The sequence below is a fragment of the Trachemys scripta genome, chromosome 14, assembly GCF_013100865.1.
Source record: "Trachemys scripta elegans isolate TJP31775 chromosome 14, CAS_Tse_1.0, whole genome shotgun sequence".
In the NCBI taxonomy this organism is placed as follows: domain Eukaryota; kingdom Metazoa; phylum Chordata; order Testudines; family Emydidae; genus Trachemys; species Trachemys scripta.
The window spans coordinates 16779743-16795984 of NC_048311.1; the positions used below are offsets into that span (position 1 = coordinate 16779743).

At 44.0% G+C, this 16242-nt stretch overlaps 1 protein-coding gene across 3 annotated transcripts in view; it reads left to right on the top strand.

Moving 5' to 3' along the window:
- LOC117887347 overlaps nt 1-16242 on the top strand; it is a 69366-nt gene that overhangs the window by 7839 nt on the left and 45285 nt on the right. Inside the window, exon 1 of one of the 3 annotated variants that reach the window (XM_034789875.1) lies at nt 7431-7689. The exons of 1 other annotated variant lie outside the window; for it this stretch is intronic. The gene's annotated coding sequence lies outside the window, so the exon portion shown is untranslated. Of the gene's footprint in view, nt 1-7430; nt 7690-15631; nt 15786-16242 lie in introns of those variants that run through there. One more of the 3 variants, XM_034789879.1, reaches the window with a different exon arrangement.

Genomic DNA, 16242 nt, shown 5'->3' on the forward strand with positions numbered 1-16242 from the left:
CCTCGGCCCTAGAGACAGTTCCACTAGGTCAGAGCTGAGGTATCTTGGCAGGGCCATGCAGAGGAAGCTGGCACACCACAGTCTGTGCTTTGCCTGTACTGTATCCAAACATACACATGGCCTGGTTCTGATCTAATTGACACCCATTTTACACTGGTGTAATGTCACTGACTGTCATGGATTCTTATTTACACTGGTGTGAGAAAGAGCAGGAGCAAGCTTGCGGTCACCCAGCTGCCCCTAACCTGGCTTCCCATATCTTTTGTAAAGAGGGAATTGCATCGATGGTGTTCTCACAAGAGTTTCCCCCCGATTTTTACAGATGAAAACGTAGAAGAAAACGCACTTAACCAAGAAGTGTGATGTGTGAAAATAAGATGGCTCCTGAATGAAAACGATGATCCAGCCTGCACCAATGCAGCTGAATTTAAGCAAAGCAGTAGATACAGAAACTCAGAGATTCAGTACATCATGCTAAGCAATTAAACAATGTGAAGCAACTAGCATTTTAAAGACTTTTTTTGTCAGACATCCCCCGTTTTGCAGACTGGGGCTACATTCTCCTCTCAGTTTCACTGGTGTAACTCATTGGAAAATGTGGCCTGATAATTTGAGCAGAGTTCTTTCCCTCCCTGAAATACTAATGCTTTAAGGCCGTATTTTCCCCACTTTTGATGGAATCAAAGCTTTGTTTCCTACCTTAATAGCCAGCCCTTTAGGATGGGCTAATACGGCAGCTACATGGATGGAACATTTCATCCCCTGCATTATGTAGCATTATTAACCTGCAGCCATCAGGACAGAAATGCTGTGCACGATCACAAAGACGTTGTGGTGCGAGTGCCAATCTAATTCACCAACCAAATGCTGTGTTGTGAGGGGACTCTGGAACTGGGAAACAACCCTTGACTCAGCACCAACTTCAATTACTTGAAAGAATTGTCTGATGAATGGACACACTGAACAGAAAATGAATGTAAATGGGGCCCCAACTTCACAATTAGATTGCAGAAGTCAATTGCACTGATTTTCTTCCGACATATAATAAAAAATATAGAAAGAACGTGGGGAATCTTGTTTTGTGGGCTGACAGCTACCTGGATTATTTCACCCTAAAGAATGAAAGTGTGCTGTTTGTCAAGGCTTTTAATCAGGTAATTAAAATATGGATTTAGGACACTAACTTTAGGCATCCATTGAAAAAAATCTTGGCCAGGGATTTTATCCAAACGTCTTGCTATGCTGAAAGACACAGAGATACCTGCCTTCCTCCCTCTGGCTGAAAAGCTGTGGGAGATTCCCATAGGGCCAGATTTTAGTAATTTTTTCCAAACGCTCTCTGGGGAAAGGCCAGGCCTTTTGAAACCCTTGTTTAAATAATCTTAATTGAAAGTTGCACCAGTGGTTGCTGGGTATTGTAGTACCCACCAGGCTTAAACAACTTCTCCCCAAGCAGACATACAGCTGCCTAGAATGCCAGGGAACCTTGTCCTAGATAACTAGTCATGTTTGGGAGATGCTGGTTTGTCTTCCTCTGAAATGTTCACTATTAGTTGCCATTAGAGGTAAAACACTAGCCTTGATGGGCCGCTGGGCTGAGCCTATATTCCTGTGACACTCCAGTTACCCACCAGCGACACAAGGGCCTACACATGGGTGTGTTAGAACCTCGAGGTGGGAGGATTTGTGAGTCTATTCGTCCTCCTGTCACTGGGTGCCTCCGTCGGTGCCCAGTGTACCGTACCTCCAGGCCAGTCTGTGTTGACTCACAGTCACAAACACATGCCCGGCCGTTCCCCTTTCACTGGGGGTGTATTTATTCTTTCCTTACACGCTGTGAGGATTTCAGTGCAGGGTTATAGCAAGAGGAGGCTTCCATGCCACCTTCACTCCTCAGCCCAGGCTCACCCTCTGAGCTCACTTGCTTCCTGTTCCTCCCACTTACAGCCTCCCAATTACCTTGTTAGCCCAGGGGCTCATAATCCCCCGACACAAAGTGTCTAATTGGCTTCAATTAATCCTGCACTCTTGCCAGTGCTGCAGCAAACTCAGTGACCAGGGTGCTATTAATAGTACCCTATCACACCTCCTCTAGCTGAGTTTTAAATCAGTAATTAGGCCCAGGACCTAACTTCTTCAGGGCAGGAAGCTGCAGATACAAAATTCCATCCAAACCTATGCAAACAGCTGGCAATCCCATGACCAGGTATCCATTGGTTTAGTCTCAGGAATCTGTTAATTAAAGAGGTGGATCTTCTTATCATTGCTATGCTGATCCATTCTCTGTTAATTAAGGCCAAAGGCGTTTCTGCAATTATAGTGTATTTTACGTACATAGAATGTCATGTGTATAGAGCCAAAGGTAATGCAGACCAAAGTCTGACACTGTCCTTTCAGATTCTGGAGCATCAAACCCGTAATGGCAATTCCAGTCGGCTCTTTTTGAATCTTTCAGTTGGTCTATGTTGGTTTCTAGTGCTGGGCCAGACACCAGTAGCCCAATAATGAAACTATTGCTCTGTGCCAATCATATGAGTATTGTTCTGTGCCAAAACTTTTTTGCCAGCAGAATCAGTAGAAACCAGATAGAAATTTTCTAATGGAATTTCCATTGGTGACATTTTTAAAATGTGAACCAAAGTTATTCTTTTGTCATTCAAGTTGCCACAGGAGCTTGTGTTCCAGAATTAGCTCTAGCATTGTCTCTGTCCGTGGATAGCATTTTCTTTCTTGACATTTTTTTACTTCATGGCAACACTAATTACTTGTGCTTTATTTCTGTAAGAAATCCTTTTGAATTAATTTTGCAGTAACAGTGATAAGAATATTATATATTTTTTCCATAAGGTTTTGAACTTTCATATGGCTGGAAAGGGCACATTGGCTGGTGGGTTAGGTCTCAAATGTTCCCATCCTGACAGTTACGTATTTACTAAAGCCATGGCAGTGCTTTCTTTATGTCCAACACAGAGGTTAACACTGCGTGAGATCAGGCTCAGATTCCTGCCTGAGTGTTGGCGTGTTGTCTCCACTGGGTGCTCATGCACCCGCACAACTTTATTAGTTTTTCCCGAGGTGCGGGGGAGCTGCACCAAATGAAGCCTCAATCCTGCACTGTGACCCATGTAGGCAGACTGCAGCGCTTGTGCAAAGCCCAGCTGATGTCAATGGGCTCCACGTGGACACAATGAGATCACAGTGCAGGACTGGGACCTGAGAGATGAGCATGTTGAATCTGATGCACTCTGAGCCAGAAATGACCCATAACTCTTGATGGTGGTGTGTGTATGTGTGGGAATTTAAAGGTTGGGGAGGGCACGTGACCACCCCATGTGTTGCCTCTGTCCCCTTTCCTGCTCCCCCTGCGCCTTCCAGAAATGCTCCAAGCCGGCACCAACTTGCCCCAACTCTCCTCACAGCTCCTTCCCACTTATTTCTCCCATTGCCTCCCTGCTGTGGGCATGGCCCAGGCCAGACAGGGCTGCGGACACTTACTGCCAAGCAGGTAACTGCTGCTGTTGACAAGGAAGGGACAGGCTGCTAGTCCATGATTGTTCATGGAGGAGTCTTGATTTCCCTTCACCTATATCTCACAGAGCAGGGAGCTGAGGTGATATGTGGCGGGAGGGTCACGTGGGGTCATGTGCCCGCCCCAGATTTCTGCCAGGGTGGGAGTGGGGTTGAGCGTGGCTGAGGGGGGCATGCCTGAGAAACGCACCTAGCACTCCCTGACCTCTGCTAGGAGGTGCCCATAGCAGGGAAGAGAGACGGGGCTGGCAGTCCACCTATATGCAGCTATAGCTATGCAAGACACCTACAGTAGGAGACAATGGAATATTTTTTAGTTTCTCGGTGCTTACTTCTCATACCAGAAACAAGGGCAATAATCAAAGGACATCTGCTAATAGGTCGCCCTTGTATGATGTTCAAGTCCCCAGTGATAATCAGATGCTTGTAGGACCAAGGCCATAATATGCAACTTCCAAAGTATAGAAAGTTTTGAACTAAACTACTTGGCTCTGTGCCCCTTTAACCAATCCTGTAAATAACTGTAATCAAAACACAAATACAAGTTGCTTTGTTTTATAATCCAATGGATCAATGCATTCTGCTAAAATGAGAATTGCTGGCTGTGGTGTCATTTTAGCACCCAATCTACTCAATGATATGAAAAAATTTCATATAGAAATTAAAGAGCCATTAAATCAACTCACTGGCAAGTGGGAAATTATTTCTCTTTGTTTTTAGTCTCTGGATTCTTTCTGTCTGCTGACTGAAGAGAAGGTTTTAACCAGACAGGATTTTGAAGTCACTGTTTTGATTTCTATCTTAATTATTATAGTTGGAAAGAAGACTAAAAATGGTTTTAAAATGGTTTAAAAATTGTATATAAACAAGGTTTCGGGATTCTTTTCTGGCACTTGCGGCCTTTAGTATGAAGGACGGTTGTGCTTTATCCTTCCATCCCTTAGGGTTTAAAATCTGAATTACATAATTAGCAAAGCTGAATGGGTTTCAACCTAATTCTCCATTTTGGGGGTAACCAATGCATGGGGAATATCTAGAGAGAAACACGGAAATAAGGCGAAAGATTTTAAAAGAACCACCAACCACCTCTGAGCACTGTAAATAGTGAAATCCCCCACCTTTGTGATTACCACCTTTAAACACCAGGGGGAGGGGGAAGAGGAGTCTCACAACATCCACTGAAGATGATCAGATGCAAAGAAAGTGATTAATCTCCCACCCTATGTGGAAGACAGGGGTGGGGGAGTAAGGAGTGCACTGCTTGGGCACTCACTCGTCGCCCCAACGGCCGACTGCCACGCCTCTATGGAGCTCTTCTCTGGCCCTCTCCACTAGCTTCTCTGCTGGCCGCTCACCACGCCTCAGGTAGGGGCTGCCCATCCTAGAGGCAGGTGCACGCGTCTTGCTCCAACAGGCCGTCTAGACTCCGAATTAGTTACCCGTCACAGTCGTTATCATCTGCCTTCAGATGCCCCGCTGTCATCGCAAAAACCTGTCTTGGTGTCTTCAGGGAAGAACAGACCAACAAGGGATTGCCTCAGTGTTCCTCTCTCGAGGCTCTATACGAGCTAAGTGATAGAGGTCCTGAGCAACCGACGGAAGGGTGATATATGTATCTCATACGTACCTTGTACCCCATCTGGTATTGATTTGGGTCCTGGCTTCACACCACGCATTCACTAGGTTACTGTACATATAAAAGAATAAGTTTCAGTTAATGTTTACTCACTTCCCTGTCCCCACTTTGTATACATCTCCCCAAATAAACATTTTCTGTTTGGTTTACATATGCCTGTCTTCACCTGTATCATTATCCATCACAGGAAGAGGGAGGGAAATTACATGGTAGAGGGTGATAGCCAACCAGATGATAGATGCTGGTCTCAGAGTAAAGGACTGAGAGCTCATTTATAGTTAGGGGGCTCCCTGCTGCCTTATCCATTCTAGTTCTTGTACCTAACACTCTCCACCAGCCACCCTGTTAGCCACGTGCCACATCTCTCCACCAGCTGCTCACTTGCCAAGATGTCTTCAGACACCCCCCCACACACACACACTTAACACAGCTCTCAGTGATCCCAGCTGTTAGTGGGGGAAGCCTCAGTGCTGGTACACACTAGGCCATTTCTTGTAATTGAGACACTGTCCCAAAGTAGATCTATTACTTAGACATAGATACCAGTGATTTCAGCTCTTCAGCATGTCACAAGACCCTCAATTGAGTCTAAATTAGCTCTTTTATTATACCATAGAGAGAGAAAGGATCAAGTGATGTCTAAGACTCTTAAACAACACCCACACCACCTGGTACAAATACTTGTCCCCACCCTCTCTCAACACATTGGGCTTTGGAACCCATGTCCCCTGCCTAGCGAGTGCTGTTCAGTTGAGGGTGAGTCCCTCCTTTGGGGTCTGCCAGGTACAGTTCTGCTGCCCTCGGTTCACACAACAAGGATAGCAACACTTTATTACTCCTGCCCCAATAACAAGGACACTGGGGATCCAACACCAGCCACAAGTGATCATTTGGGCAAGCAGTCCCATCACGCTGAGCACCTAGGCAGGGTGGGTGTGTCCATGCAGACGAAATCAGCTTCTGAAGTCTTTTTCCACAGCTCACCACTAGATGTCAGGGAGAGCTCATCCAGACTTTGCTTACATTCACACACACAATTCCATTGATGTCACTGGGACAGCTCGTGTGGATGTGTTCCAGGAAAAGGCAACCCATTTGCTGACTCGAGTGTCTGTTCACTTCAGTATAAAATGTCCACTTGCTTTAAAACGTGCCAGCCAGGATTCATCCCCCCCATGCCGGTGCAGAGCATGGTTTTCATCTCTGTCAAGAAACAGGGTGAAGTCTCTCTCCACCCACAGAGCACTGTGCCACTCAGGCTGTCTCTGTGGCAAGGGACATAGGAGTGGGAGAGGCAGTGGTCCTGGGCCATGGCTTGGGAAAACCCCTGCATAAGAGGTGCATAGTGGGTCACTATGACTAGCACAGCTCACTGGCTATCTGGCTGCTCCATATACCATCCTCTCAACTCCATGCATAGGCCCCTGGAAAAAGCCTATTTATCTGGGCATAGCGTTGGAGGTCAAGAACTTGCTCTTGTGTGGCCAAAGATTGACAGAGCACTTTACAAACATTGGGGATGATTCTGCTTGGGTCTCTGAGTATTTCACTTGAGTAAGGAATGCAGCCTCCCAATACCTTTGTGAACCATTTTAGAGATGGGTGAACTGAGGCATGCAAAGGCCACATGACAGAGTGTGAGGCAATAAGGAATAGAACCCAGGAGTCACTGCTCAAACCCATCGAGCTGCACTCCCTTCCTCAAGAGGACATTGCAGAATAATGCTACATACTGTTTCCATTTAAACGATAACAATACTTGTATAGATAGTGCTGCTCATCCGTAGATCTCAAATCGTTCTGCCATGGCTGGTGAGCATCATTTTACAAATAGAGAACCTGAGACTCAGGGAAGTTCACTAGACTTACCCAGAGTCACACAGCCAATCAGTGGCAGAGCTAGAAAGAGGCCCCAGGGAATAGGGGTCCTAGTCTGAGCTCCAGTCCGGGTTCAGTCCACCCTACTGTTATTCCCCCACTGCTTAAGATTATGGCACCAGCCAACCACCCATGTAAGAACCAGTTCTACAAATACAGATAATGTGCTTAATTACGACCGAGTCATTTCTCCCTTTTTGCCGCGGTTGTGTCCTTCCCACAACTCGACAGCCACCGGCATACCCTCACCTTTTCTTGACCTGTACAATGATTTCTAATTCCTCTACCTGTATCCAGCACTGAAAGATAGTATCAGTTCTATTTAATTAGGTAAAAGTGCTGGCTATAGGAATGAAAGTGAAAGTCCCTTGGTGTTATGATGGGAAATCCAGTGCTTTAATTTCATTTCATACCCGAGCTCAAAGATAAACAACACGAAGCAGGAAAATCCCAGCTTCCACTCACCTGCCCCGCTCTGAAAACAAACCCATGGGTGAAGCATCTGCAGAATAAACTGGAGTGGAAAAGTTTATAGCTTACAGCTGAAGTCCTCCTCTTGCAAGATTCCCAGCTGCTGAAAGTGACTTTACGAGGGAACGAAGCAGTCAGGGATCGAAAACTTGTTTTGGATGCTTGTCAGCTTTCAGGTACTGTACTAGGTTATTCTTTTCCAGGCTCTGAACAGGTGACAGCCACATTGTTTTTTTCCATTACAAAGCTTGTGGTTTCCAGTTTAAAGAGTCAGGAATTTGTATTGAAAATCTAAGTTATCAGCTGAGCAACTCACTCTTCTAGAACATATGCTGTATAAGGAAGCTCCCTGTTGCTTCTGTTCTATGCAGGTTGCTTAGGATGTGCAAACAATTCTCTGCAACCTTGAGTATTTTCCCAAATGTTTTAATCCCACAGAGATTGCTTTTGCCTGCCACAAGATGAGACTAAGGCTACATATTCATTGCAAAATATTTGTACATTGTTTTGTACTTTGTGATAGCTAAGTCGACACACAAGACACTGTAGTTTTACCTCTTTGTAATTACTTGAGGTCAAACACCCCTGACCTGAGATTTACTTCTACTAGTTACATGGAGGTAAAAATTTTAGCCTGCAGTATGTGTTTATATTGAGATTGCTAACCATGTAAAAACACACCACCTTGTTTTGCAGTGAAGACACAACCTGTGAAACAATGTGCTACAAATGTTCTGCATTTGCGTGCTGCTCAGCAAAACTTGTGCATGATTCTCTCCTGTCTTCGCATCATTTATACTTGTGCAAAGTGGGTAAAATATGTTACCCTATAAAACGGTCCCAGTTTACAGCCACTTTACACAGGTGTGAATAACCATACAAGGGGCAAAGCATGGACAGTCGGGTCCTGAATCATTATAACACATCCAGAATTTTAATCTTCAGGTGAGTGTCCCCATCACACTCATGCTATTTGTCATATACTGTTAGCGGTGTTTTTGGAAAGGGGATGACTCCTTTTCCCAAAGTGGTTATTTTGTAGGTGTTTTGCACAGGAATGGTTTTAAATAGTTTGCCATAACTTTATAATTAAATTCTTGCAACTCTTGATTTTGATAAGTAGCAGGCACTGAAAGTTACATTACAACATGGATTTATACTGAGATTTGTTGTGACTGCAGCAGGGCTGGAAACAAACCAGTAACAATCTAGTTTGCAGGGATGTATGGACTTGAAATTAACTTTCCACACAGCCTCATCTCTTTTCATTTAAAATCACTTTAAAAGCTGCAAGCAGTAAACAACTCTTGAGTAATATCCAGTGGTTTGAGCAAACGTACTTTAAAATATTCGGCTGATTTTGCATTCTTTCCCACGGAGTCAAATACAGCTTCCCCGTCACCCCAGTTAATTGCTGATTTCGCTGTTTTGTTTGTCTCAGAGCCAAGTTGTGTGTTGTCTTTGTCGTCATCTTTTGGGGTGGTAGCACTTATTTTGTAGAGTGATTGACAGGGAAAATTGTTTTCCCCAGTTTAGTTAATGGGTCCCAATTCATTTCCGATGTAACTCAGCAGGAATGACCATTAAAGTGAATATAAATCCAACTAGGGTTGCCAGAACGAAGCTGCAGACTTGGTGTGACAATTCAAGGAAGACTTTTCTGAGGCAGGTTATTTTTTTGTTGGTCAACTTCCTTGTTGTCTTTAATAGCTCACATTTTGTTTAATGTTTTCCACTTGTGGAACGGTGTTTATGGATTGAGTCTCACAGCTAGCAGGTACTTAGGTTGGAGTGTGAGGAGTTCAACAATCCCTGAATTCTTCAGCAAGTCTAATTCAGCCACTACTGAAGGGGGTCTGAAATTTGGAGCAAGTTACCTTTTAAAAGGCTGATAGCAGCCTCCATACTTAACAGGTGATCTGCTGGGGTCTCTGTCAACCCCCAGGAAAGCAGAGATCTCCAGATCCACATCACCTATCCATTTGTTGTAGCAGACACCAAAAAGGTCATGGGATGAACACCTGGTGTGTATGTGCAATGGGGGTTGTGAAATGCAGGTGCATTTACCTAGTGTAGAGGGGATCTGGAGCCTGTTAATTGTCTATCACCCTCCTAAACACCATTTCACCTTTGTCATAAGGACATAAGAAAGGCTATACTGGGTCAGACCAATGGTCCATCTAGCCCAGTATCCTGTCTTCCAACAGTGACCAATGCCAGGTGCTTCAGAAGTTATGAACAGAATAGATAATCATCAAGTGATCCAACCCCTGTCGCCCATTCCCAGCTTCTGGCAAACAGAGGCTAGGGAAACCATCCCTGCCTAATAGCTATTGATGGACTTATCCTCCATGAACTTATCTAGTTCTTTTTTGAACCCTGTTAGTGCCTTGGCCTTCACAACATCCTCTGGCAAGGAGTTCCACAGGTTGACTATGTTCTTTCTTTTTTTTGTTTTAAACCTGCTGCCTACTGATTTCACTTGGGGACCCTTAGTTCTTGTGTTATGAAAAGGAGTAAATAACACTTCCTTATTTACTTTCTCCACACCTGTCATGATTTTATAGAACTCTATCATATTCCCCCCCATTAGTCATCTAATTCCAAGCTGAAAAGTCCCAATCTTATTAATCTCTCTTCATATGGAAGCTGTTTCATACCTATAATAATTTTTGTTGCCCTTTTCTGTACCTTTTCCAATTCCAATATATCTTTGAGATGGGGCGACCACATCTGCATGCAGTATTCAAGATGTGGGTGTACCATGGATATTTTCTGTCATATTATCTATCCCTTTATTAATGATTCCCAACATTCTGTTTGCTTTTTAGCCTGTTGCTGCACATTGAGTGAACGTCTTGTCCTCAATGCCCCTTTGTACAGATGGACACAAATTAGTCACTGATGTAACTCTACTGACATCAGAAGGTTACACCAGGAATGAATTTAGCCCTCTGCTTGTCACACACAGTACTTAGAACTGGTTCCCCGGCCTTGTTCGTGCAAGCCTCCGTGATTTAAGGTGGGAGGAAGTGTGGTTTAGTCATCAGAGTAGCAGTGTAAGTTTGGGACTCCTGAGCTGAAATCCTGGCTCCATGGATGCCAATGGGAATGTTGCTATTCATTTCAATAGGAACCATTATTTCACCTCTGCTTTGTATTCTTCTCTTTGCCATAGAATCACCTTGTGATCCTGAGCAAGGCCTATGGCCTCTTTGTGCCTCAGTTTATCTGTCTGTAGAACACGGTATTTCTCACCTACTTCACAGCTGGGTTGTGAGAATTGTCTGTATAATATTTGGGAAGCACTTTCGAATTCTGAGTTTTATTTCTACTGAGCCAAACCCTGCAGTCCTAAGTGTTCACTCAAGAAAAATCCCCCTGACTTCACTGGGTGCTTTGCCAGAGTAAGGGTTGCAGGATGTGACCCTTTATTAACACTGTATCAACATTATATCTTCCCAGTATGAAAAGACTGATCTCTGGGCCACTAGGTTAATCTGTTTATTTCTATCTTAATAAACATAGGGCTTGTGTATAGCAAATGAAATGCAAGAAACAAGGCAAAATCAGGGGAAAACGAGAGACACAAAAAGGTTGCAGCTGATGAACAAAATTCATGCACTCATAACCCTCTTCTATCAGCTCTGAGCTTTCTAGTTAGGGCCAGAGAGTCTGATTCGTTATCTCCCAAACTCCCTTCCTTCCTTGGTTAATTCTCCCCCTTTCCCACCCCTCATTTCTGATATTTGCTCTTGTGCTTCTGCAAAAGGCAGTTCACAGGAGGCCAAACCCATCACATTAATTTCAGCAGAGCTACCCCAGGGCTGAATTTAGCCCAGGGTATAGGTAGCCTCGCCAGAAGGGAGGCTTATCAGAAAAACCCTCCCAAGTTTTCCAGCCCAAGTCTGGAGACACAAGAAATGTGTGTGTGGCTGAGCGAGGGTCATCATACAAAATATGAGATATCTCACTTATCTGTCCTATTATCTTGCAAGGCTTTAGTCGATTAAAAAAAACCCAACAAGATACGCTTTGGCTAAGCAAATCATGCTGTGGCAAAGTACAAGGATTCGTGGGATTTAGGAATTCAGTTCATGCAGGAGGAAATCTTACTCATAGACTTCAAGGTCAGAAGGGACCCTCATGATCTTCTAGTCTGACCTGCACATCGCAGACCACAGAACCTCACCCCCGCACCCACCGCTCCTGTAATAGACCCTTAACCTCTGGCTGAGTTAGTGAAGTCCTCAAATCATAGTTTAAAGACTTTAAGTTACAGAGAATCCACCATTTACATTAGTTTAAACCCGCAAGTGACCCGAGGTTAGTGACACCCTCCTCCACCTCCCCCCCGGGTTTCAGCCAATCTGACCTGGGGAAAAATTCCTTCGCGACCCCAAATATGGAGATCAGTTAGATCCTGAGCATGTCAGGCAGATACCTGGGAAAGAATTCTCTGTAGTAACTCAGAGCCCTCCCCATCCCTCATCATACCATCCCCTCCGTTAACTTCTCAAACTCAGCATTGAAGCCAGTTAGGTTTTTTGCCACCCACTGCTCCCCTTGGGAGTCTGCTCCAGAACTTCACTCCTCTGATGATTAGAAACCTTCATCTAATTTCAACTCTAAACTTGTTGATGGCCAGTTTATATCCATTCGTTTTTGTGTCCCCATTGACACTTAACTTAAATAACTCCTCTCCCTCCCTGATATTTATCCCTCTAATGTATTTACAGAGAGCAATCGTATCTCCCCTCAGCCTTCTTTTGGTTAGGCTAAACAAGCCAGGCTCTTTGAGTCTCCTCTCATAAGGTAAGTTCTCCATTTCTCAGATCATCCTAGTAGCCCTTCTTGGCACCTATTCCAGTCTGAATTCATCTTTCTTAAACATGGGAGACCAGAATTGCACACAGTATTCCAGATGAGTTCTCAAAGGTGCCTTGTATAACAGCACTAACACTTCCCTGTTTCTATTGGAAATACCTCTCTTGATGTGCCAAGGTCGGTAATAAAAATGTGGAACTGTAGCAAATGCCTTCCTAAAATCCAGGTAGGAAATCTACTGCATTTCCTTTCTCTAAAAAATCAGTTACCTTCTCAGAGAAGGAGATCCCAGGTTGGTCTGGCACGATCGGCCTTTTATAAAACCATGTTGCATTTTATCCCAATTACGGTTTACCTCTATGTCCTTAACTACTACTTTCTCTTTCAAATTTGTCCCAAGACCTGGCATATAATTGAGGTCAAACTAATAGGTTGGTAGTTTCCTGGATCACTTTTTTCCCCTTTCTCTACACTGCAAGCCTGAACCATGTTGCTAACTGTGTCAGGCAGTAACCATAGTGGAATCACCAACCAGTGGCTTTTTACAGTGTAGGTGGGGCCTTACATGTGTCTTTATTCAAGTTACAGAACTTTGCATTCGATAATAACCACCCTTAATATCAATGCTCCTTAATGATATGCATCTATCTCTGTATTAACATCTTTCAGCCATAGACAGGTAGGAGCTGTTCTCCAGCCCAATGCATGGCAGTTTTGAATTCTCTACACCACATTAAAAGGTCCCATGTTAGTGACTCTGGCTTATCTTTTTTTTTTAATCCATTTTTATTGACAAATGAAAACAAAAAGTACAGAGCATCTTGTTAATGTTCCGCTGACTTTTGCTGGAATAGCTTCACCTCTGGAGCCTCCTGAGATATGATTAAACATCTAGGATCAGTTCCACATCAGTTGTAAATTGGCATCGTGCCATTGAAGCTACACCAATTTACACATGACACTACTGATTTCAACGTTTGTTTGAAGCCCTAAATTCATCTGGGCATAAGCAGGTGCAGCGCCCCCTGAAGTCGATGTAAGTTGCACCCACTTACACCAGGGGCAAATTCCGCCCATGGATTTAGTAGCCAAACCTTGCTGTGACCTTGGTGAAGAATTCAAAGGTGACTTATGGCTCCATCTCTCTCTCAGCTCCCCAACCTCAACTGCCATTGGTGTCACTGTCAACCGGCAGTTCTCAGCCCTGATCTCACAGAATCAGGCCAGTTGAGTAGAGATGTGCAAACTGCTTCTTAGACTGTGAAAAACAGCCTGAAGCTCAGCCTTGTTCCCAAACCTCTGCCAGTGGTCAGAGGTGCCTGGAGTCTGGAGTGCAGCTGAGAGCTGTGCGGCCTGGGCTGGCAAATGATGAACTTTTCAGTTTCCCTTGGAGAGCAAAGTGCCATGAAATAAATTATGGGGCCCTAATCTTCCCTTCACCTTCATCAGTTAGACATGGGTGTTCCCTCCATTGACTTTACAGAGTTCCTCCAAGCTTGCACTGGGGTAAAGGTGAGGAAATCAGGCCCTAGCTATGAAGGGCCTAGTCCCGAGCAGCCGCAACTCTCATTGACATCAACGGGCGTTAAGGACCCTGCAGAAGGTGCTCAGCCCAGGACAGGTTGTGAGAGTGGCTAAGTTCTGCACCTGGGAACAGACCCAACCTGAAGAACACTGGCACAGCTGATAAGACTAACGGCAAATTTAAACGTCACACTTTACTGATACTGATGGAACAGAAAGTTCAGTCTAGTGAAATGATTTCCCCTAACAGCTAGTGGCAATTCTAGCTGACTGTTATGATTTATATCACGGTCTAATTGTTTTATTTGTAGGTATCTGGTATTGCACAATATGGTACCTTAAGGGCAGGACGGAAAATGAGGTCACTCCAAGGCACAGGTGCAAACACTGGGGGCCGAGTGTGACGTGTCACTCAGCCATTGTGCTGTTCTGGTGATGGACCCTTCAGTGCTGCTGCAGGACTCATTAATTCATATTTCTAGTTCTCTCCTCACCATTTTTATTGAGGTATCTATTTCAAGGACAAGTAGATCTTGGCATTAATAAAAAGTTTAGTTAAGTGCGTGCCTGATTCTACTGGTCTGAATAAAACGCCCCACATGAAAATCTTGTAGAGCTGTCCAGATATTTCATACACATTTTGTGAAATCCACACAAACTATACAGAACAGGCCACAATGTCTGTGTAGGGTAGTATACGGCTCACAGAGCAACAGCAGAGCTGGGAGAAATTGGTAAATGTTGGTCTGTGAAAATCCATGTACAATTTCTCATCAGTTCATTTTTGCAGGATCCCCTTTGCCTCTGGTTTCAGCCAGAATGAAGGTACATTGGCACTGCTGTGTGTAGGCAAAAAAGCTGGTGCTGCAGATCAGTGGTGAGAGCTGTGTGTGGGCCTAGGAATGGGACAGCTGTGCTGCAGGTCAGGGCTGAGGAGCACTGGCAAAGCCCTGTACAGATTTAGTGGCAGAATAAGGAGATGTTGAAGGATGGGATTGAGATGCGTTAATGGAGCCTGTGGGAGAAGTTTGCCCAGCATCAGCTTCATACGCTAAGTCTGGCTCAGTCTTAAGGGAACTCTTTCCTGAGCACTAAATTCAAATCCATGATTTTCATCAACGTGATAGGGTGGACATTGAAAGTGTTCCCCGAGATAAGAATCTTTACCAAAGGGTTTGAGCCATTCAGGAAAAAATGGACAATGTACAGACCTATGCAGACTTAAAAATAAGAGCAAGAAGTAGCAAAAGGTAAGAAAGAGGCAGATCCAAGGTCCAAAATCTCCAGTACTCTGGTGGAGTGAAGCAGAAAAAACACAGCCTGAAATGAGGGTAGTTGAACAGTTATAGAATGAAAACAAAGATAAAGATTACACAGAGCCCAAGATAAACAACAGAAAGTCCCTACATAGGTCATGAAGGAGACAACTAATCTAAAGGCCCAGTATCCTGCCAAACTCTTAAGCACATAAGCAACCTCACTTATGGGTGTACTCCTACTGAAGTCAATGGGTGAAGTTACAAGTGCTGGGTTTAAAGTTTTGCAGGAACAGGCCCTAGGATCACCCCTCTTTGCTCCTCTCTCCTGGCTCTAGGCTGGGTTCACTGATTAATGATTAGTTGATGTTTTTGCTGTAAGCTTCCCTGTTAAGGGCGTTCCTATCAGAGCCGTGATAATTTCCTTGCGACAAAACTTGACATAGAGTCTGCGATTTTTTTTATTTTTGTAAAGCTGGCACATGTAAACTGAAATGGACCACAATTCCAGACATCTTTGAGTGCCTCTAAAATGATGGCTTTGTACAGGCCAAACTAAGAGGTCACTCCAGTCATGTAGGCTAATCATTCCGGCAAACCTGTGAGTAAAAAAAAGACAGATGGGTAGTCTAGAGTTGAAAAAAAATATGGACTGTACCCAGACGGTAAGATTTCAAACACAAAGAATTATTCATTTCCATTGGATTTAATAGCACTGTTCAGTGGGGTTTGACATCAGCCAACTTGATTCTTTAAAATTTGACTAGCTTCTGCTAGCCCACCTTTGAAATAGTATGTCCAGAAATGTTTGCTTAAATTCCTTTAAAGACGTTATAAGGACATTTCTGTTCCCTGGTTGATGCTTGTAAGGATCTTTATGAGTAAGTCCTTAACTGAGCTCAGTGAAGTTAAGCATCTGCCTAATTTTTTTACAGGATCATGGCCAATAGACTGTTTAGGGGACACGGTGAAATTGACTATGTACAAAATAAATACACTGAAAACACAGAGACATTTTTTTTAAACTTTGTTCAGTGATAATAACCTTGTAAGAATAGTGGGTCCAAATTTTTCAGAGAAAAGTAAGATTGTTTTCAAGTTAACAGCAGCCCTCTAAATAAT